The 23,541-nt window shown below is 39.3% G+C and overlaps 1 pseudogene across 1 annotated transcript; it reads right to left on the bottom strand.

Moving 5' to 3' along the window:
• Nucleotides 1-4,015: 4,015 nt before the first annotated feature.
• LOC308614213 (RNA-binding protein with multiple splicing 2-like) lies at nt 4,016-4,643 on the bottom strand (annotated as a pseudogene). The gene has a single exon. The product of its transcript is annotated as an RNA-binding protein with multiple splicing 2-like (transcript).
• Nucleotides 4,644-23,541: the final 18,898 nt, after the last annotated feature.

Below are 23,541 nucleotides of genomic sequence, written 5' to 3'. Positions count from 1 at the left end.
ATTTAGGTCTTTAATCCATTTTGAGTTTATTTCTGTGTATGGTGTTAGGGAATGTTCTAATTTCATTCTTTTACATGTAGCTGTCCAGTTTTCCCAGCACCACCTATTGAAGAGGCTGTCTTTTCTCCATTGTATGTTTTTGCCTCTGTTGTCATAGATTAGGTGACCATATGTGCATGGGTTTATCTCTGGGCTTTCTATCCTGTTCCATTGATCTATATTTCTGTTTTTCTGCCAGTACCATACTGTCTTGATTGCTGTAGCTTTGAAGTATAGTCTGAAGTCAGGGAGCTAATTCCTCCAGCTCCATTTTTTCTCAAGATTACTTTTGTGGGACTCCCCTGGCAGTCCAGTGATTAAGACTGTATGCTTCCACTGCAGGGGGCATGGGTTCAATCCCTGGTTGGGAAACTAAGATCCTGCATGGAATGTGGTGTTGCGTAAACATAAAATTAAAGATTTAAGAAAAATCTAGGAAAAAAAATATTGCTTTCGCTATTCAGGGTCTTTTGTATTTCCACACAAAATGTAAGATTTTTTTTCTAGTCCTACGAAAAATGCCATTGGTAACTTGATAGGGATTGCACTGAATCTGTAGATTGTTTTGGGTAGTAAAGTCATTTTCAGAGTACTGATTCTTCCAATCCAAGAACATGGTATATCTCTCCATCTGTTTGTGTCATCTTTGAGTTCTTTCATCAGTATCTTATAGTTTTCTGAGTACAGGTCTTTTGCCTCCTTAGGTAGGTTTATTCCTAGGTAATTTATTCTTTCTGATGCAATGGTAAATGGGCTTGTTTCCTTAATCTCTCTTTCTGATCTTTTGTTAATGTATAGAAATGCAAGAGATTTCTGTGTATTAATTTTGTATCCTGCAACTTGACCAGATTTATTGATGAGCTCTAGTAATTTTCTGGTAGCATCTTTAGGATGTTCTATATATAGTATCATGTCATCTGCAAACAGTGACAGTTTTACTTCTTTTGCAAGTTGGATTCCTTTTATTTCGTTTTCTTCTCTGATAGCCGTGGCTAGGACTTCCAATACTATGTTGAATAATAGTGGTGAGAGTGGACATCCTTGTCTTCTTCCTGATCTTAGAGGAAATTCTTTCAGTTTTTCACCATTGAGAATGATGTTTGCTTTGGGTTTGTCATATATGGCCTTTATTATGTTGAGTTAGATTCTCTGTAAGTTCACTTTCTGGAGTGGTTTTATCATAAATGGGTGTTGAAATTCATCAAAAGCTTTTTCTGCATCTACTGGGATGATCACATGGTTTCTGTTCTTCAGTTTGTTAATGGTGTATCTCATTGATTGATTTGCATCTAATGAAGAATCCTTGCATCCCTGGGATAAAGCTCCCTTGATCATGGTGTATGGTCCTTTTAATGTGTTGTTGAATTTGGTTTGCTAGTATTTTGTTTAGGATTTTGACATCTATGTTCATCAGTGATATCAGCCTTGCAATTATTTTTTGTGATATCTTTGTCTGGTTTTGGCATCAGTGTGATGGGAGCCTCGAAAATGAGCATGGTAATGTTCCTTCCTCTGCAATTTTTTTTGGAACAGTGTCAGAAGGGTTAGCTCTTCTCTAAATGTTTGATAGAATTCTCCTGTGAAGCCATCTAATCCTAGGCTTTTGTTTGTTGGAAGATTTTTTTTTCTTTCTTTTTTTTTTCGGTACGCGGGCCTCTCACTGTTGTGGCTTCTCCCGTTGCGGAGCACAGGCTCTGGACGCACAGGCCCAGCGGCCATGGCTCATGGGCCCAGCCACTCCGTGGCATGTGGGATCTTCCCAGACTGGGGCACGAACCCGTGTCCCCTGCATCGGCAGGCGGACTCTCAACCACTGCGCCACCAGGGAAGCCCTGTTGGAAGATTTTTAATCACAGTTTCAAATTCATTACTTGTGAATTCTCTGTTCATATTTTCTATTTCTTCCTGGTTCAGACTTGGAAGGTTGTACCTTTCCAAGAATTTGTCCATTTGTTCTAGGTTGTGCATTTTATTGGTGTATAGTTGCTTCTAGTTATCTCTTATGATCCTTTCTATTTCTGTGGTATACATTATAACTTCTTTTTCATTTCTAATTTTATTGATTTGGGTCCTCTCCGTTTTTTTCTTAATGAGTCTGGCTAAAAGTTCATCAATTTTGTTTATCTTCTCAAAGAACCAATTTTTCCTTTCATTGATCTTTGCTATTGTTTTCTTCATCTCTATTTAATTTATTTCTGCTCTGATATTTATGATTTCTTTCCTTCTACTAACTTTGGGCTTTTTTTTGGAGAGATATAACTTGTTCTTGGATTGGAAGAATCAATATTGTGAAAATGATTATAACCCAAAGCAGTCTACAGATTCAGATTCAGTGCAATCCCTATCAAATTACCAATGACGTTTTTCACAGAATTAGAACAAAAAATTTCACAATTTTTATGGAAACACAAAAGACCCCGAATAGCCAAAGCAATCTTGAGAAAGTAAAACAGAGCTGGAGGAACCAGGCTCCCTGACTTCAGACTATACTACAAAGCTATAGTAATCAAGACAGTATGGTACTGGCACAAAAACAAATACAGATCAATGGAACAGGATAGAAAGCCCAGAGATAAACCCACACACATATGGTCACCTAATCTATGACAAAGGAGGCAAGAATATACAGTGGAGAAAAGACAGTCTCTTCAGTAGGTGGTGCTGGGAAGACTGGGCAGCTACATGTAGAAGAATGAAATTAGAGCACTCCTTAACACCATGCACAAAAATAAACTCAAAATGGATTAAAGACCTAAATGTAAGTCCAGACACTCTTAGAGGAAAACATAGGAAAAACTCTCTATGACATAAATCACAGCAAGATCTTTTTTTTTGATGATTTTTAAATTTTGCATTCCATATATTATCCAGTCTCACATGCTCACAGGATCAGCAATTACAATAGCCGCCTCATCTCCCAAGTCTGAAAATGGCAAGACAGCCACAGCTGCAGCCAAAGGCAATGCACTGATGCGTTCGCAAAACAAAAAATTGCACAATTTTCGTTCATTTTTCTTAAACCAATGGCTGATGCTAAGGCTCACTGCTGGAGAACGGAAACCCTTTTCTTCTTCATGCCTCAAACTAAAATGTTAAACTTATCGGACAGGGCGGACAAGGTCTCTTCAATAATTAATTGCACACATACACGAAAAATCCTTTATGTTGCATAAATATTTTGTTGCACAGGGTACAAAAATACTTTCACTTTTTGGTTGGTTTTGAAGTTTGGAAATAATGAGGAGCCATGGCAAGGGTGGGGTGCGCCGTGGAGAGGTAAGCGAAATTGGGCAGAGAAAGCATTTTCCTAATGGCTGTTGGCCCATCTGAGAGGGAGGAAGCAGAGGACCCCGATTTGAAATGACCAAGAAAACGCTCTGTCTTGGCTGGGTGGTCCTTCCTGTTCAGCCTGGAAGTGTGTGGATGATGGATGGCACCAGCCGCTGGGCGGAACTGGCTGCAAGGCTTGATCCTCACTGAAGCAGGGTGGGTGCAGGAGAGGGGGTAAGGGGAGAGGGGTTGGGAATGATGAACCATTAGTGGGCAGGACTTGTTGCTATGGTGACACAGTGTGAGAACAAACTGTACAGTCACATATATACCAGTTTAAGTGTCTTAATTCATGCCAGGAAAACATGCAAAATTAAACGCCTCCTTTCTTTGAGGCGGGGCTACAGAAACAAATTTGGACTGGGGGTCAAGCCTTGCTGAGTCCCAGCGAGACCTCCTAGTTGGGTCTGGGTGTCCTGGTGAGAAGGCCCCTGAATCCTGCTGTGAGGCCTTGGAGAGGGGCTTTGGGGCAGGACAGGGCTGAGGAAAAGGAGAGAAAGGAAACAGTCCACTGAGTTGGGCTTAAAATTCAGTCTTTGGAGGGAAGCAGCAGCTCTGCACAGGCCACCTGGGGGCAGTGGAAGCTCAGGGTGGCTTCCTCCCCACTGGGGCGGGGGCTTCGAGCTGTGGTGACCAGACTGAAGAACTAACAGAACTGACGATATTTCCATCCTTGCTGGGTGGTATCAGAGGAAGGTTACCAGTGCACCTGAGCATGTAGGGCTGCAGCAGCAGCAGCAGTGGTGGCTGGATAGGTAAATGCAGCATGTGAGATGGCTGGGGTCAGCTCTGTGGTGTACAGAGGGTCGGGGGCCCAGGCCTCTAGGGCTGCGGGGATCAGAGCGGCCCCCATCAGGTCACAGGGGTATCATGCGATGAAGTGTGCTCCTAGGGCAGGGTGAGCGTTGGTGGGATTTGGTCTAGCCGTTAGCTTGTTCTTGGCCATCTTGGTGTTAGCTTTGGCAAACTCTCGTCTCAGGGTCTGCGGGTTCTCGGGGTCAAAACGAATACCGTTCAATGCATTCTTGGCCACTTCTGTTCCTGCCCGGCTGTCGAAGATCACAAAACCAACAGGCTATCTCGACGTGAGCTTGATCAGGGACCCTTCATACCCTTGAATGGCCTGAAGAGCAGGTAGAGTTCTCTGGGTTTAATATGCACAGGGAGCCCACTGACGAACAGTGTCCAGACCTACTCCTCCTCCGGGAGCCGCTGGAGCCCGAGCCTGTGCCAGTTCTGTGCTCGCCGTCCGGCTTCAGGCTGCTCATGGTGCAGGGGGTGGAGCGGAGGTGGGAGGGGGCGAGGGGAGCTGGGCACTTTGGGGTAAGGGGCTGGGGGGGGCAGCCGCAGCGTCGGACTAGCTCACATCAAGTTTGGCGGGTGCAGGAGGCGGGGAGGGGGTGAGGCACTGGGAACCGGAACCCACAGCACGATCTTTTATGACCCACCTCCAAGAGCAATGAAAATAAAAGCAAAAATAAGTGAATAGGACATAAGTTAACTTAAAAGCTTTTGCACAGCAAAGGAAACCATAAACAAGTTGAAAAGACAACCCTCAGAATGAGAGAAAATATTTGCAAATGAAGCAACAGACAAAGGATTAATCTCCAAAATATACAAGCAGCTCATGCAGCTCAATACCCAAAAAAACCAAACAACCCAATCAAAAAATGGGCAGAAGACCTAAATAGACATTTCACCAAAGAAGACATACAGATGGCCAAGAAACACATGAAAGAATGCTCAACATCACTAATCATTAGAGAAATGCAAATGAAAACTGTAATGAGGTGTCACCTCACACTGGTCAGAAGGGCCATCATCAAAAAAATCTACAAACAATAAATGCTGGAGAGGGTGCAGGGAAAAGGCAACCCTCTTGCTCTGTTGGTGGGAATGTAAGTTGATACAGCCACTGTGGAGAACAGTATGGAGGTTCCTTAAAAATCTAAAAATAGAACTACCATATGACCCAGCAATCCCACTACTGGGCATATACCCAGAGAAAACCATAATTCAAAAAGACACATGCACCTCAGTGTTCATTGCAGCACTATTTACTATAGCCAGGACATGGGAACAAGTTAAATGTCCATCGAAGATGAATGGATAAAAAAGATGTGGAACATAAATATAATGGAATATTACTCAGCCATAAAAAGAAATGAGATGGGGTCATTTGCAGAGATGTGGATGGACCTAGAGTCTGTCATACAGAGTGAAGAAAGTCAGAAAGAGAAAAATATCATATATTAACACATACCTGTGGAATGTAGAAAAATGGTACAGATGAACCTATTTGCAGGGCAGGAATAGAAATACAGATGTAGAGAACGGACGTGCGGACACAGGGGGTGGAAGGGGAGGGTGGGATGAACTGGGAGATTAGATTTGACGTAAATACACTACCATGTGTAAAATAGAGAGCTAGCGGGAACCTGCTGTGTAGCACAGGGAGCTCAGCATGGTGCTCTGTGACAACCTAGATGGGTGGGATGGGGGAGGAGGGAGGTCCAAGAGGGAGAGGCTATATGTGTACATCTGGCTGATTCACTTCACTGTACAGCAGAAACTAACACAACACTGTAAAGCAACTTGACCCCAATAAAAACAAACGAAAAGAGAAAAACCCCTTCCCATCACAGAAGGCTCCACAGCACCGTCTGGCTCAGGCTCACCAGCCCACACAGCAGCCGCACTAGGGAATCTCAGCCCTGACTGATGCTGTACAACTGCTCGTCTGCATAAAAAGCGTCCCTTGTGTGTGGATGAAACCACTCTAAGTGCAGTAACCCGCAACAGGGTGATGCCACTTGACAGCCTCTTGAAAAACTTGAGTGTTAAACATCTCACTCAGTCTGTACTAACATTGACCTAATAGGACTTCCAGAGTCAGAACAGAAAGGTAGGAAAGGAAAAAGTATGAATTCAATCTAGAAGAAATAGAAGTTCAAGTTCCATACACGTATGCAAGAAATGCTCAATTTCATTTACAAATTTTTTTTAAACTAAAGGAAGGTGATAGAGTTTGAGGCCTATATATCTGGCAAAAATTAAAAGATTTATAGCACTTGATGTCATCAAGGGTGTGAGAAAATGGCTATTATCATATACTCTTGGTGAGGGTAAATTTGTATGGCCTTGTGGGATGGTAAAAATTGCATAAAAGTAGTACTTTATAATAAAGGAAAATTACAGGAGCCCAAATGTCAATGACTAGGGAGTGATGATAATGGCACAGTCTTAGGGTAAGTGGGATGAGAGCGATGTGTATGTAATGACAAGGAAATGCCTGTGATACGTGTGTATTCCCATTTCATTGATTAGTTTATCTGGATTTATAGACAGCTAGATAGATTGACAGATAATATATGTTCCACTTGGCTACTAAGTTACCTAGAGTACTGAGGACAAGTAAAACCAGTCTTTCCCAAATTTCAACCAAATGTAAGTCCCAATCAGCTCGAACCCTGCAAGTCAGTTTCTTAATGATAACAGAGGACAATTTGGGGGGTCATGGGCCACCCATCCTTCTACTCTTGGTCTTCCTTGAATAGGGGACAATTCACTGCGAGTCTGAGCTCTTTCCCACAGGAGGTGAGGTAACCAGGTTTGGTGGGGCCTGAATGTATACAATTTGAGGGTCCGCTCATTCAAAAATTAAAATACCTTACTTGTGCAAGTGTTTAAAATGACCATGTGAACCCACTGCCCTGGCACCTTGCAGGACCTGGGCAGAGACAGAGGCTTGAGAGGCCCAGAGTTCAAGGGTGTGGCTGGAGCTCAGTCAAAGGGGAGCCCAGTCTGGGAGCATCCTCCAGGTGCGCAGTTAGGTGGCCAGCACTCAGCTGAAACGCCCCTCCGTGGGGAAAGGGAGAGCTTGATCCCCACCCCAAGCCAGGTCAGGGTGGCTCTGTGGAGAACTCTCGAAGAGACTCTGGGGTTGTCTGCTTCCCAGCCTGAAGAGTCTGAAGGCAGGAGGCGTCCAGAGCAGACTGCGCGGCACCCGGACGGTGGAGGCTGCAGTGGGCAGTAGTCTGCACTCTCACTGCCCCAGTTCGAGTTCCCTGGGATGCTTGGTGGGCAACTGAGCATGTGCCATCTTGAAAGGCCCACAACCAGGGGGCTTTCAGGCTCAACGAGGAGACCTTGAGAAAGAGGCGGGGTATTGTGCTGGGCAAGCAGGAAACAGGACGGAGATGGAAGGGGCTGGCCAGAGAGCGCCAGGAAATAATACAGGGCAGAGGCCCCTACTGGGCATCTCTGAGGAGTTTACTAAGATGCCCCAGAAGAGCCAGCGTCTGGAGGTCTGCCTGACAGAGGGCAACCCGCTGCTGCAGAGAGAACTGTAAACAGCACCGGCTGGATGAAGAGGACTTTGCCCTTTTCCTCTAGCCCTTCTCCTCCTTCCTTGTCCCACCTCCACTTAGGAGAACATGAGTGAGGGGAGGAGAAGTGTGAGGCCAAGGAGGAGCATTAACGAAGGCACCGCCCCACTGCAGATTCCGGAGCCAAGCTTCTGGGGACGAAGAGCAAGAGGAGAGGCTCGCAACTGGAGGCGAGGCTGAAGGTTTTACGTTATACTGGACTGGACTAACAGTATCTGGAAATGTGGCCATTCTCACGGCCAAGAGTGAACTGAAAAGCAGGGAGATGAGTCGTCATTGATGAGCAGAGCAAAGGGAGGTCGCAGAGAGTTGGTTTAAAGGCAGTGGTGAGAAGAGAAATAGTGTTGTTTCCTGGTTGTATCCTCACTCTGTTCAGCCCACTAAGTCAGTCAGTTACACAGAATATAGTGCTCATTCGATTAAAAAAAAAACCTTGTAAGACTGGTTATGATGGAGGACTCGCCCACTTTATCATAGTAGCATTGCACTAAGACATGGTGATTCGTAACAGAACTTGCAGCTCACAATCATGACACGTGGTCCCCTCAACTCATTCATAGTCTGGACCACCATCAACAAAATATTTACAAAGTTCCCTTTCATTCATTCCCTTGATTCCTATCTTTCCATCTTTTCCTAAGAAAGGCAACCAAAATTTATAACCATAATTGACACTGATTTCTTTATGGTTTGCTTTCAGCTGAATGACATGGGTGAGACTGAGGGTCTCTAGGGCAACAGAAACGTGTGATTGCAGACTCTGGTGCTGGCCAAAACTTCAGGAAAACAGTCCCAAATTTTGTTACCAACATATATAATTTCCAAATATCTATAAACAACATTTAAAACGCAGGAATAGATTCTGCTTTCATTTTAGCAGAGTTTACATAAACTTCCCCATTTAGTAACAGTATGCCTTGATTCTCTTAAAATTTTCTTACATTTTGCTTTTCATATCACTGTGAAATGATTTCAACATCCACCCAAGTAGATGCCATTTTCTAAAGCTGATGTATTTGTCCCCCTTCAGTGCCACCCCCAAAACATCTAAAGGCATCACTGTTTCCCGCCAAGACACTTTCATCCAGCAAATAATTGTTTGCATAATTTTAAGAGCCAGTCTGGACATTAGAGATGTAATAGCAACAAGACAAAGTTCTTGCTTTTATGGAACTTCCATTATAGTGGGCAGTTAATCATGATAAATTGAGAGATAATAGTAGTCAGTAATCTCCAGAGAAACAGAACCAATATGATAGGTAGGTAGGTAGGTAAATAATTAGGAATTGGCTTATGGAATTATGGAGGCTGGCAAGTCCAAAATTTGCAGAGCCGATGTCCCAGTTTGAGTCTGAAGACCAGTAGGCTGCTGTAGAACCAGGAAGAGCTTATGTTCCAGTTTGGAGGTCATCAGGCAGGAGAATTCTCTCTTACGTAAAGAAGGATCAACTTTATTAGCGTCTTCAACTGATTGAATGAGGCCCACCCATGTTATAAAGAGCAATCTGCTTTACTTAATCTACCAATTTAAATGTTATTCTCATCCAAAAATTCCCCCACAGAAACACCCAGAATAATGTGCGACCAAATATCTGAGCACCTCATGACCCAGTCAAATTGACACATAAAATTAACCATCACAAGAGATAAAAAGTAAGTTGAAAAATAAAATGTTTCAGGACTCTTAGGCTACAGAGAAATTAAAGCTGTGACCTTCTCACATGGTAATACGAGAAAAAGTGACCGGGGAAGGGAAGACATTAAAATAGGTATGTGTTTAAGTTACAGTACTGTCCCAGACTTTAAATACATTAGCATTCAAATGCCATCCTGTGGCTGATGATTCACGTTAGGTTTTATTTGTTTCGTGTCATTCATCTCACATCTGTTAAAATCTGTTGGACTGTCTGTTGGAGTCAGTGGAGTTGCTGTCTTAAGCCCCCAGGGTTTTTGCTCATATTTCACGTGTATTAGTAGTAGTAATTCCATGCTCGATGGGTTCAGGGTACAGCCATGCCAGCTTTACTCCAGGATCAAATGCCTTCTTTGGTTATAATGGATTTAATTCAAGCACACTATAAAATAAAATATTCATGGTCAGTGTACATAAGGATGCCATAACAGAAATATTTACACACTTAAACTGACATACAGAATCACTTTACAACCCTTATGTTTAGTGCAACAATAACATCATTACATAGAATAAACAGGACTGAATCATTTCCCAAATTCTGGGCCTCCATAAATAGCAGTCTGCATTCTTGGCCCAGTGTTATAATCTTTGCTTTGTAACTTTATGCAATCTAATAAAAGACTTATCATAAAAATGGTCTTGGGCATGGCCCATAACCCATGATTTGTCTTTAAGACTCATTGTCATTATTGTGTAGGCCAAATCTTTAAATTCTTTTCACACACAACTACCCCCACCACCTGCATTGTTCAGAAGGCCTACTAAAGTCAAGAGAATTAATTGCTAGCTTTCTCTTTAATATATAAATGTATCAAATCAACACTTTGTACACCTTACACTTATACAATACTATATGTCAAATCTCAAAAATAAATTTTTTAAATTCTATAAATTAAAAAGTTTATTAAATAATGAAATTACACTAAAGATTATGTATAAAATAAGTAAAAAGTACAAGTCCAACAATTTAAATGCCTATGTATATTAGTTTCCTATGCTCTGTAGCACATTACCACAAGAAACATCCTTTTATTAGCTCACAGTTCTGTGTGGAAGCCCAGCATGGTGGGACAGGGTTCTCTGCTGAGGGTATCACAGGATGAAGTCAAGGTCGTGGCTGGGCTGAATTCTCATTGGCAGCTCTGGGGAAGAATCAGCTTCCAAGCTCATCCTTGTTGGCAGAATTGAGTTCCTTGCAGCTGTAGGATTTAAGTCCTCACTTCTTTAACATGTGGCCCCTCTATCTTCAGGACAACAGTGGCGTGTCAGTCAAATCCTTCTCATGCTTTGAATCTCTGACTTCCTGCTCTGCAACTAGCTGGAGAAAATGCTTTGCTTTTAAAGAGTTTAAGTGATCAGGTTTGACCACCCAGACAACCTCCCTTTTGATGAAGTCAAAATCAACTGATTAGTAACCTTAATTATGTCTGTAAAATCCCTTCTGCAATATTAAGTGACATAATCACAGGTGTAACACTAGGGACAGAGATCACTGGGGCCGTCTTAGAGTCATTCTTACCACACCTTGTAGCCAGTACCCAGGTAAAAAGATGGAAACATTGTCAATCCTCTGTGAGTGCCTCCCTGATCTTACCCCTTCCTACAACCTTGAATTCTGGATCTAGCCTCCCCTTGCTTTTCTTTCCCCCTCATCACATTTGCATGCGACATGAAGCAGTACCATTATATAAAACTCTAGAAAATAGAAACAAATGTATTGGGACAGGAAGCAGATCCATGGTTGCTGAGGGTGATGGGGAAAATCAGAAGGGAAAGGTTACAGTGGAGCAGGAGAAAACTTTCGGGGAGTGCAGCTGTGTTGGTTAGCTTGATTGTGGTTATGGTTTCATAGGTGTATAAATATATCAAAACTGATCAAATTGTTTACTTTATACACGTCCAGTTAATTGTATAGCAATTATACCTGAGTAAGCCATTCAAAAAACAATAGAAGGCAATTTACTCTGAATTTTATGAATTAAAAAATATCAAACAAATTATTTGCCAGCTGCCTGGGCACCTGCAAATAGAGGCACATCACAGAAGAGAGTTGCCACAATTGTTTTGCTAGTCAAACTCAGGTGAACACAATTGAATAAATACAAATTTACATGCATAGTCTTTTATTTATTTTACTTGTTTGCTTATGTATTTATCATACTGTTATGAAGAGTCACAGTTGCCTGGCCAGCTGCAGAACTATAACTCTGATCATCACTTCTACCCATTTCTTTCCCTGGCCCTTAAACCCTGCCTCAAATTACCAACCACTGTGCATTTTCTATTTAGCACCTTCTTGATGTCTTAGAATACTTTAATCTAACATGACTAAAAAAAAAGGTTGTTTAGTTCTAAATTTCCTTCGAACTTAAAAAAAAAAAAGGGTAGGGGGCAGGTATTATGTTCATAGCCGCACTATTCACAATAGCCAAGAGGTGAAAGCAATCCAAGTGTCCACTGTCGGGAATGGATAAATAAAATGTGAAATATACGTATAGTGGAATATTATTCAGTCTTAAGAAAGAAGGAAATTCTGACACATGCTACAGCATGGATGAAACTTGAGGTCATTATGTTAGGTACAACAAGCCAGTCACAAAAATACAATTACCGTATCATTCCACTTGTGTGATGTATCAAATTCACATAAACAAAGTAAAAGGGTGGTTACCAGGGGCTGGGAGGAGGGGCACAAGGGGAGTTGTTATTTAATGGGTATAATTTCAGGTTTGCAAGATGAAAAAGTTCTGGAAATCTGTTTCACAACAATATCAATATACTTACTACTGAACTTTACACTTAAAAATGGTTAAGGTGGTAAATTTTATGTTATGGGTCTTTTACCATAGAATCAATTAATTAGTTAATGGAAAAAGGTTATCAGGCTAAATGTAGCCTTTTTTCCCACTGAACACTACTAAATTATAATTCATATTGCTGTATGTTGTTGTAGTTATTTTTACTGTTGTAAGATATTATTTTCCTTCTTTCTACTTTCTTTGGTTTATTTTGGTGGTTTATTTTGCCTGACTCATTAATTTTCAGCATTTATTTTTTTGTAATTTATGCATTGATGGCTATAATTTTTCCTCAATATATGTTTTAGTGTAATATAGCTAATATACCACATGTTTTAATATGAATTATTTCTGTTATTTGCATAACATGTTCTAAGTTACATTAAGACTTCTTCTTTGACCCATGGGTTATTATTTTTATTACACAAAAATTATCAGAAGTATACTTTTTAAATTACAAACACATTAGGATTTTCTAATAACCTTTGGGTTTCCAGCTTAATTCATTGTGTTCAGAGAACCACAATATGTGGGTCATTTTTCAAATGTTCATGTGATTGAAAAGGAGGTCATTCTTCTTTCTTTTTTTTTTTTGGAGTATAGTTATGTTGTGTTAGTTTCAGGTGTACAGCAAAGTGAGTTAGTTATACATATACACGTATCCACTCTTTTTTAGATTCTTTTCCCATATAGATCATTACAGAGAACTGAGTAGAGTTCCCTGTGCTATACAGTAGGTTTTTTATTAGTTATCTATTTTATATATTTAGCGTGTATATGTCAATTATTTTCTAGTTTTGTTCACAACTGTATATTTAAGCCATGAGCTTTTTAGAAGTATAGATTGTTTAAATTTCCAAATAATGAAAAATTTCAGTTTCTTGTTTTGGAATTCCTCAAATGTTTCCTTCTTAATAAGGGCACCAGTCACTGTTTTTAGGGCCACTATAATACCTATTCTTTGAAATTTCCTGAAATTTGCTTTACAGCTTAGAGAATAATGAATTTTTATAACATTATATATGTCTATGAAATCAAGCTTAATTCTGTCATTCAAATCTATATTTTCTTCTTACATCAACAAGAGATGTTTGGTAAATTCTCTACCATGACATTGGATTTGCCAATATCGTCTTGTAGTTTTATAAATTTTTGAATATTCAGATTAATTTATCAGGTGTATACATGTGTGGAATTTTTATATCTTCTTATGAACTGAACACATACTATTGTATAGTAAACCTCTATATCCCTAATGATGCTTTTTGTTTTAAAGTTTTTAATATTTTTTATATTAATACAGTCACACCAGCTTTCATTTAATTAGCATTTACCTAACATACATTTTCCACCCTTTTACTTTCCAACTCTCTATAGCTTTATGTAAGTCTGTCTTACAAATCAGCATTTGGCTGGATTTTTAAAAATCTACTCTATCACTCTCTCTTTTTTCATTGGCAAGTTTAGTTCATTTATATTAACTGTGATTATCATCTTACTTTTTTACATTCAATTTCCCTCCTTTTGCTATATTCTTTTTCCTTACTGTTTTTTTTAAAATTTGATATCTGTATCTCTCTCTGTATAGTTTTGTGGGGCTGCCATAATAATAAAGTACCACAAACTGGATGGCTTAAAACAACAGAAAAATACTGTTTTACAGTTCTAGAGGCTAGAAGTCTGAAACCAAGGTGTTGGCAGGGCTCTGCTCCCTCTGGAGGCTCTGAGGGAGAATCTTCCTTGCCTCTCACCTGCCTCTGGCAGTTCCTGTTTGTAGTTGCATCACTCCAATCTGTGTGTCATTTTCACATGGCCTTCCTCCCTGCATGTCTGTGTCTCTGCATCCAAATGTTTCCTTTTTTCTTTTCTTTTTTCTTGGCCATGCCACACAGCTTGCAGGATCTTAGTTCATCTGTGAAAGCACGGAGTCATAACTATCGGACCGCCAGGGAGTTCCCCAAATGTTTCCTTCTTAATAAGGGCACCAGTCACTGTTTTTAAGGCCCATCCTAATCTAGTATGACCCTCATCTTAACTTGAGTACACCTACAAAGACCCTATTTCCAAATAAGGCCACGTTCACAGGTACTGGGGGGTTAGGTCTTGAACTATCTTTCTGGAGACCAATTCAACCCACAACACCCTCCTTTCAAGATTAGAACTTTAAACACATTTTCATCTTCCTTTCTTTCCCTTTATACCCTGTCATCTTGGTCTTGTGATATTTCTTAACATTTAGATCCTGGGCTGTTATGTACACAATTTCTCTCTTCATTTTGCTTATCTTTTTACTTTTATTCTGTTTTATTATATTGTGGGTTTTTTTACACAGTTATTTGATCATTCTAACTTTCCATATCTATTTGTAGCACTTCCTAGATTTGTTCCTCTTCACATTTGAAGACTTTCTTGAAAACCATTTTTGGATCTTTGTGTAGTGACCCTTTTGAAGCCTTGTATGTCTGAGATTGTTTCATTAAGCTATACATACACATGGAAATTTCAAAGGATATAAAATTCTAGACTAAAAGTTTTGTGCTTCAACCCATTGAAACATTACTGTCTTCCTGCATCTGTTTCTAATGGGAAGAAGAATAACATCATTTGTTTGAAGGTCACATGTTTTTCTTTTTTGAAATTTTAGGAGTCTTTGTAATCTGAAGTCTTTCTCATTTCTTCAATTCTGGGAAAGATTCTACATTGTTTCTTCACATATTTTCTTCATTATTATTTTTCTCTCCTTCTAGAATCAATTATAGTAGACGTTAGCACTCTGTCCTCCATATAGCTTAGCTTTTTTTCTATGTTTTTATTTCTTTTCTATTTTGTATTTCTTTGTCCTCTCCTGCTTCCTTCTTGGGAGAGTTTTTCAATCTGTTTAACTCATCAGCTGGTCCTTCTATTATTTATGCCATTATGTTCTTATTTCAAATTATTTTCTTTTTCATACTTGATATTTATATTAGGTTCTTTTTATGTTTTTGTGCCTATATTGTCCACTTATATTTTTTCACATATGTATTAAGTTTATTTATTTATTTTTTGGCTGCACTGCACAGCTTGTCGGATCTTAGTTCCCCGACCGGGGATTTAACCTGCGCCCTCTGCAGTGAAAGCATGGAGTCCTAACCACTGGATGCCAGGGAAGTCCCTTAAGTTTATTTAAATATCCTGGTCCATTTGTTTCTAATACTCCCAGGGATCTCTGGTTTGTTATTTTTCTTTTGAGATAATTACACTCCACGCATCTATCATTATTTTAGCTAATGAAGTCATACTCCCCAGGGATATCTAATAATGGATGATAGGAAAGGGCTCAAAAACCTGCAGGAGCCCACACCCTGGATCTGACATCCTGAGTACAAGGAGTAGGCAGGGATGAGCCTTAGAGTGGAAAGTCCCAGGAGTCATAAAACAAGTTAATCACCCACTTTTGTCACCAAGCAGCACCTCAGGTCACGACTTGTGCATGTTGATGCCCAGATCAACAGCCCAGACCAATTAGATCAGAACCCCTGGGGATCTTGAGGTGGGGAAACTAATCCATTTCAGACTTCTGGCACCAGAACTATAAAAGAATAAACGTGTGTTGTTTTAAGCCACAAGTTTGTGGTCATTTGCTACAGCAGCAACAGGAAACTAATACAGCTCAGCTTTCCCTTTTTACTTCAGTCACAAGAAGCATATATCAATTTTTGTAATTAAAAAATAATAAAAAGAAAAAGGGATTATTTCTAATTACTAAAATTATCTTTGTATCCTGTGAGATTTCTTAACGTGTATGCATTACATGTTCAAAAATAACATATTTACATTAAAAAATAAGCAGAAGGTTGCAGATTTATGTTGTTATCCATGGACCACGCAGCAGTCTGACATGTCCAGGAGGAATGTGGGAGTCATGGGCCAAACAGCCCAGGAACTTTGCCTTTGGCAACTTCATTTTTGTTTTTTATGTTATTGTTTGTTTCATTTGTTTGGTTTCCTGGAACCATGTTCCTGGTGGAAGTATAGTAGTATCTCAGAGGTGTATAATGACCTACCAAGGAGACAGGGTTGTGATTTCAGTGTGTTACCCTGCAGCAGAGTTTTAACCAGCCACATTACCAAGAACTTTAATAATGACAAAAACAACAACAACAACAACCTTAGCGAGCATCAGCTTTCTGTGTGATGAGGGTATTCACAGTTACTCTTCCCTTTACTGGTGTTGGTCCAGAGATGTGGAAATAACCCCAAGTAAATCTGACCCAGTTTCTTCTTTGTTCTATTTTTTATCTTGACAACCCAGCCCCTGAAGACTGGGACATCCCCAGTGCCTTAGACCCGGCCCTTATTACAGTGTTGCCCCCCCCATCCCAACCCCACCACCACTTCCCGAATGTCCTTTTTGTGCTCCTAGAAAAACTGTACTGCTTTCCCAGAAGAGGAAGAGACCCAGGACTCTCCATGCCTTCCTTCACTTGGTCCAAACGGTAATGTACGCAGCAAGAATTCCATGATGTTTGTACAAGGTAGTTGGCATTTTCCTAAATTCAAGACTTGTCTTGTTTTACTCCCCACCCCGCAATTTTGTTTCTTTAGGCTTTTTTTTTTTTTTTTTGAGAGTGGTTTTTGGGTCAAGAATGGGAATCAGTAATACGTAACCTTGCTCTTATGTGTTCATATTCCTTGGTTATCTAAATTTTCTAATTTTCCTAAAATGACTCTGTATAGTTTAATTTAAAAATAAGTTTCACCTAAATTTATTTTTAAATTTATGTCATTAAATTTTATCCTAGTGTTTTCCAATCAATCAATTAAATCTTGCAACAAATATTTGAGCTTATAAAATGTTCTGGGATGACATCAGCTAAGTTGCAATTGTCTGTTTAAATCGAGCTTCTATTGTTCCTTTTACTATTGTTCCTATTCCTTTTTCATATACAATTATATGAGCCAACAAGAATGTACCTCTGCTCAGGAGAATATAGGCAAAAATAATACATTAATAAGTTTTAATTTTACTCTGAGGCATTCTTTTTGAGTTTCAATCTAAAACTATTATAAACAGGATAAAAACATCAGCATTTAGATTAATAGCGGGATTTGTGTAAAACATTTCCTTAATTATAATCTACTTAAATGTGTGTGTGTGTGTGTGTGTGTGTGTGTGTGCTGTTTAAGCGATTTTTGTTATTGGTTTCCAGAGAGAATCCCTTACTTGTGTTTCTTATATGACAATTTTGTGTTTCTGGGATGCAGAGTTGAAAAATATGGTGGCAGTTATTCTGAAACACTTGTCTTCTTATTTTGCTCTTTTAAATTTTGCACTCAAGCAATAATTCTCTTTTAGAAATAGGTCTTCAAAAAAATTTAAATCTCAGTAAATCATGTAGAAGTAGAAGTTGACAAGACTGGAGGAAGTTCAGTGAATCTTGAAGGAAAAGTTTCAAAAGATAAAAGCAAGTAAATACTGCGAGGGTGTTTACTTCCTCTTGAAACTTAGAAAGACCTGAGCCATATAAGTGCTACGTGAACCCAAGATGCTGGTTTTTTTCACTTTTCCGCTTTTTGAGAGACTGGAGACAAAGCCCACCTATAACCATAGCAAGAGCTCTCGGAGCCAAGGTGGAGCTTTATCATTTCAAAAAAGACCAATTTTGATTATAAGAGCCTACACATGACTCAGACCAAAAACCTTCATACTCTAGAGACTCAAAAACATCCTAGAACTAGTCCCATTTTGACCAAAATAATAATAACAACAACAACAGCAGCAGCAGCAGGAGAAATAAACCATAGTATCAAGGTATGTTGCCAATAAGGTGACTCATGTCACATAAATTTAAAAAAGGAAGTAGAAAAAAGGAACTAGTCACTATGTGCAAAAACTGGGCCAGCCTGGGAAGTTGAGACAGTCCTATTTGCAATAAAACGTTCAAGAGTTGGTACTATAGCAATGTAATCTGTGGCTCTATTCCTCAGGAAGTATTTCAAAACTGAGATTATCCCTTAGATCCAGAGGTGGACAGGAGAAACAGAGGAACAACAGTAATAACATCAAAAACCCAAAACCAAAAAACAATGATGGTATAAGTAGAAAACAAAGCATAAAATGGTAGATATGCATATAACTATATTAATAATTGCATTTCATGTAAATATACCAAAATATTCTAACTAAAAAGGCAGAGATTGTCAGATATGATCTTTTTTTAAAAAAAACCAGTTATATGCTATCTACAAGAGATACACTTTAAATTTGAAGATATGCTAGATTGAAAGTAAAAGGATGGAAAGAAGTATTCCATGAAATAAAAAGCTGGTGTGTCTATGATATCAAAGTAGACTTCAAGAAAAAGAGAATTTTATCATTTTATAATGATAAAAGGGTTGATTAATCAGGAAGGCAAAATTCTAAATGTGTATACACTTAATTTTGAAATACACATTTGGAATTTTGTCTTCCTAATTAAAGCAAAAATTGAGAGAACTAAATGGAGAAATAGAGAAACTCACAATTGTAATTAGAGAATTTAACCCCATTCTCAGTGATTGATAGAACAACTAGACTAAAAATCCTTAGAAGTATAGAAGACACCTGAACTATACTATTAATCACTTTTATCTAAATTGATATTTCAGAGCTCGATTCTCAATACATGGAAAGTTTGCTAAAATAGAGCATATGTGCTGGTACATAAAATAAAGTTCAGTAAATTCCGAAAGATTGAAATTTTACACAAAATATTCTCTGTCCACAATAGAATTAAATTGGAAATTAATTACAAAAATATATCTAAAATGTCTCCATATATTTGGAAACTAATACACATCTGAATAATATATGGAATGTATAAGTATCCTTTCTTCCTCTATCTGGCTGTCACAGTTCTTCTTTTATGAGATAAGCACTGTTGCCAATTTCTCATAAATTCTTCTGGAGATAGTCTATGCATTTTCAAACATTTATATATACCCTTCTTTATACAAATGCCAGCATACACTATGTTGCAACTTGTTTCCTTCATTTAACAAAGGAAGTCTTTCTATAATTAGTATATTTAAAGGTGCCTCATTTGTTACAGTGTATGGTTAAACCATATTTTATTTAACCAGTTCTCCATTGATGGTCATTTGTGTTGTTTCCAATGTTTTGCTTCTATCTAGGGGTGGAATTGCTAAGGTCAAAGGGTAAGTGTATTTCAATACATGATTGAAAATTCCACACCACCTTCTCTAAAGTTGCACCAATTTATCCTCCAACCAGCAACATGTGAGTGTGAAAAAAGAAACAGACTCACAGATATAGAGAACAAACTAGTGGTTACCAGTGGGGAGAGAGAAGGGGGGAGAGGCAATTGAGGGGTAAGCGATTAATAGACACAAACTAATAAGCTACAAGGATATACTGTATAACACGGGGAATATAACCAACACTTTATAATAACTATAAATGGAGTGTAACCTTTACAAATTATGAATCACTATTGTACAGCAACTATACTTCAATTTAAAAAAAGAATATGTGAGTATGTAGAGCTCTCTTTTAAAGTACATATACTCCTGGAAGAGCATCAAAGTAAGAACGTCTTAAAATTCTTCTTTGGAACTAGGTGTTGGAATGGGTGAACATGAACAATAAATGTGTGAAATAAACTTATATTTAAAAATTCTACCAGCAGACAGTACTACCCACTTTCTCTTTGCAGAGTGCCCTCAGAGCAGTTCCCTTGATGTGAGTTAATACAGGGATCTGGGAACACATGGGCCTCTCAGCCCAAGATCCTCATCTCTAGACATGGTACAAACCCTGCTTCTGCCATTGAATTTGAGAATAAACTCTGCATTTCTGCCTGAAAGCCCAGGATAGTTTATCCCTTGGCAATGTAACCAGGTGTGCACATTTTTTTTAACAAATGTTCCTATTTAGCTTGTGAAGAAAATCTTAAATTCAACTCAGCCTTTGTCACTGATGAGATAAAAAGTCTAGAGCAATATGCCAGAATCTTGCTCCTGTTCCTGGAATACCACACTCCTACCTAGAGAAATATCCTGTCAACAAAGTGAACCATTACATCTCCTTGGTATATAAAATAGTGCTCAGTTTGATCCAAAGGAGATGTTGTGGACCATCTTTTACTACTGAAGGTACATTAGGATACCTCAAGATTATTAGAGGCTTGAAATATGTTTGTTCAAAAACAAAGTAAATATTTTTTTTTAATTAATTAATTTTATTTTTGGCTGCGTAGGGTCTTTGTTGCTGTGTGCGGGCTTTCTCTAGTTGTGGCGAGCGGGGTCTACTCTTTGTTGTGGTGCACGAGCTTCTCATTGCGGTGGCTTCTCTTGTTGTGGAGCACAGGCTCTAGGCTTGTGGGCTTCAGTAGTTGTGGCGCACGGGCTCTAGAGAGCAGGCTCAGTAGTTGTGGCACACGGACTTAGTTGCTCCGCGGCATGTGGGATCTCCCCGGACCAGGGCTCGAAGCCGTGTCCCCTGCATTGGCAGGAGGATTCTTAACCACTGCACCACCAAGGAAGTCCAGTAAATATGTTTTTGCAAAATAAGAAAATGATATATTGTATAACATGGGGAATATAACCAACACTTTATAATAACTATACATGGAGTGTAACCTTTACAAATTATGAATCACTATTTTGTACACCTGTAACTTATATAATATTGTACAGCAACTATACTTGCCAGTTAAATCTTTGATATTAGTGATTTCCTATGTTTTATCCCTCCGATTTATAGCCAGCTGGTCAGACTCACAGGCGATAACCTTGGGCTTAAGACTGGCGTCTGAACTGTGTGTGTGTGTGTGTGTGTGTGTGTGTGTGTGATGGGGGAGGGGCAGTCTTGTGGGACTGAGCCCTTAACCTGTGGGGTCTGATGCTGTCTCCAAGTAGATAGAGTCAGAATGGAATTATTTGTAGGACACCCAGCTGGTATTGCAGAGTTGCTCGGTGTGAGAAAAACACCCACACAGCTGGTGGTCACAGAAGTGTTCAGTGTGAGTAGAGCTAGGAGGAGACACAGAGGAGTTTTCTCTATACAAGGTGCTAGGAAAAGATTGATAGAGTACATCTAAAAAGAAACGTAGAAGGATAAGACCTTAGAAGAAATTAGTAAACTAGAAAGAAAACATACACATACAAACATACACAAAAACAAGAAAAGCAAAAACTAGGGTCTTTTGGCAGCTTTTTTTTTAAATAACAATACATTGGAAACAATTTCAATACCTATAAATAAGAGAATAGGTAAATAAAATGAGACCTATTAGTAGAGTGGAGTAGAATGATGCCATTTAATGAATGAATGGGAGCATGAGTAAATCTGAAGAGCAAAGTTGAAGAACAAAATCAAGTTGCAAAATGACACGTGCATAAAGTCCCAAGTACATCAAACAAAAATGTCTATTTTATGACTATACAGAAACTTCCTAAGAACCAAAAGTCTGGATAGAAAGATCCTTACCAACTTGAAGAGAGTGGCTAGTTCTATGGAGGGAGGAAGGGAGAGAGGATGAGATCAGGAAAAGACAAAACAGGGGCTTTAAACATACCTGTCTATTTTTGTAAAAAATATCTGAAAACAACAAGGCAAACATTAACATTTGTTAAATATGGATCTTAAATGCATAGATGTTTTGCCCTCTATTTTCTGTCTGAAGTATTTTGTAATTAAGAAAAATATTTTATAAAAGAAAAACTTTTGTTTTGACCAGGAGCTTATGTGAAATTATGTTTATTTTATTAACTTGTTTATCATACACTGTCTTCTTAAGTATTACAAAATTAAAATTTAGCTGGCGTCCATCCAAAACATGTGATAAATGAGTTTGCTGGGGTTTGACACTCTGTTCTTTATCTGTCTTTGGCTTGTCCGCCCTTTCTTGGGAGCACAGTGTTGTGGAAAGAACCTTGACCAGATCAACAATAACAAAGAAAAACACTCTGTTTCCTATGTAGGGGAAGGATGGCATCCTCAGATAAGAAATGTTTAATTCTATCAACAGCTCAGGTTAAATATATTAATTATGGGCTCTATCAACAAATTTCACTGTTTCAGAAAGATGCATCTGTTCTATACACAGAAAAGCAAGCCATCCTTCAAACATGAAAGCTGCACAGCACGCACTGTGCTGGAGAGGGCTACCCACTTCTGCAGCTAAGCGGCAGAACCCTGCCATGTGGTTCTCATCAGAGTCCTCAAAAGTGCGTTTCACATCATAATCTAAAGAGACGACCCTAGATTAAATGCAGGCCCAACACATATACATTTCAGGGTTTGGTTGAGGTATTTCGATTGTATAACATATGTAGTCATTTCTGGTACATAAATTGGATTGTTACAGGCCCTTACAGAATCCATAAAGAATCCTCCTACTTTTTATATTCTTTCTGACAATACTTTGTGTAAATCATTGACATTTATCCGTTGAATTTTGTTAATTGGCTGGTATGGCTTCTGTGTCCTTGTCGGATGACTTTGGGATATTAGTGTTGAGCAAGGAGAGAGGAAAGGAACACATGAGCCCCATAGGGATGGTGCAAGCGCTGGCAGGGTGGATGAGGGGAGTGGGGAAAACAACAGGGAAGGGGCAGAGAATCCACCCCAAAGCTAGGATACCCCCTCCTTACCTGCTCCTGAGACTACCCCCTGCTATGTGTCACCAGCCAAAGCGACCCAAACCTCTCAGCCCCCAGAAGGAGACAGAATAATGGTCCCCCAAAGAGGTCCACATTCTAACTCCCAGAATGAGTGAGCATGTCCCTTACATGGCAAAAGGGACTTTGCAGAATTGACTTAGGTAAGGGTCTTGGAATAGGGAGATTATCCTATGATCTGAGTGGGCCCAATGTAATCACAAGCGTCCTTATAAGAGATGGGTAGGAGGCTCACTGAAGGAAATGTGGTGATGAAAATAGAGATCAGAGAAAGATTCAGAGAAGAGAGACAGACGGATGGAAGACACTGGCTCTAAAGAGGGAGGAGGGGCCCTGAGCCAAGGAATGCAGGTGCCTCAAGAATCCAGAAAAAAGCAAGGAAATGGATTCTCTCCGGGAGCCTCCAGAAGGGACACAGCCCCGCTGACACTGATTTTAGGCCTTCTGACCTCTTGTACTATAAGACAATGAATTTGCTGTTTTAAGCCACTAAATTTGTGCCAGTTGGTTATGGCAACAATAGGAAACTAATACCTCTCTCCACCCCAGTGAAAAGTGACTGACTTATAACTCCATTCCTTCAAATCTTGATGGCCTTTCCAGTTTTCAAAGTTTGTGTTTTATGACT

The sequence above is a fragment of the Mesoplodon bidens genome (assembly GCF_964165515.1).
Source record: "Mesoplodon bidens genome assembly, chromosome: 3".
NCBI classification, from domain to species: domain Eukaryota; kingdom Metazoa; phylum Chordata; class Mammalia; order Artiodactyla; family Ziphiidae; genus Mesoplodon; species Mesoplodon bidens.
The sequence above is the reverse complement of the archived record's forward strand: the minus strand, read 5'-3'. Positions and strand labels throughout refer to the sequence as shown.